The 486-nt window shown below is 44.9% G+C and overlaps 1 protein-coding gene across 1 annotated transcript in view; it reads left to right on the top strand.

Annotated features, from left to right (window-relative positions):
- Positions 1 to 486, top strand: part of LOC100949794 (low-density lipoprotein receptor-related protein 1B-like) — a gene marked incomplete at its 3' end in the record, with an annotated part of 1,553,965 nt that overhangs the window by 923,347 nt on the left and 630,132 nt on the right. The window lies entirely within an intron of this gene.

The raw sequence follows: 486 nt of genomic DNA, 5'->3' as shown, positions 1-486 counted from the left end.
TCCCACAAGTGTGAGACTCCAAAACAAACCAGACAGTTGAAATTGATGTAGTATCCTGAGCTGCAGAAAAAGGTTAGGGTTTCAGGGCAGGGTGCAGTGGAGGTTGGTGAGAGGCCACACCCTGTCCCCGTCAGTATCCCTTCCTCTCACTTAAACTTTCCTGTCTGATGAGATTATAGGAAGGAGGCTCATGACCATTAGGTTTTTTCTGGAGAATTTCCTCAAGTCTGAAGAAGGAACTTTAGAGAAAGACTTTTCCTGCATTTGCTGCTCCCCAGATGCTCTCAGTTTCAAAGCCATAGTGGCATATTTTGGAGTGTTGTTTTATAAGCTCTTACAGTCCACTAACTACCCATGTTATTTGAATTTAAATTCAGGGGTGGCACCTGTGACTCAAAGGAGTAGGGCACCTGCCCCATATGCCAGAGGTGGCGGATTCAAACCCAGCCCTGGCCAAAAAGTGCAAAACTGCAAAAAAAAAAAAAA

This window comes from Otolemur garnettii, unplaced genomic scaffold, assembly GCF_000181295.1.
Source record: "Otolemur garnettii isolate 467f Iridium unplaced genomic scaffold, OtoGar3 scaffold00064, whole genome shotgun sequence".
Taxonomy (NCBI): domain Eukaryota; kingdom Metazoa; phylum Chordata; class Mammalia; order Primates; family Galagidae; genus Otolemur; species Otolemur garnettii.
Note: the sequence above shows the minus strand (reverse complement) of the source record. Positions and strands in the feature narration are given on the sequence as shown.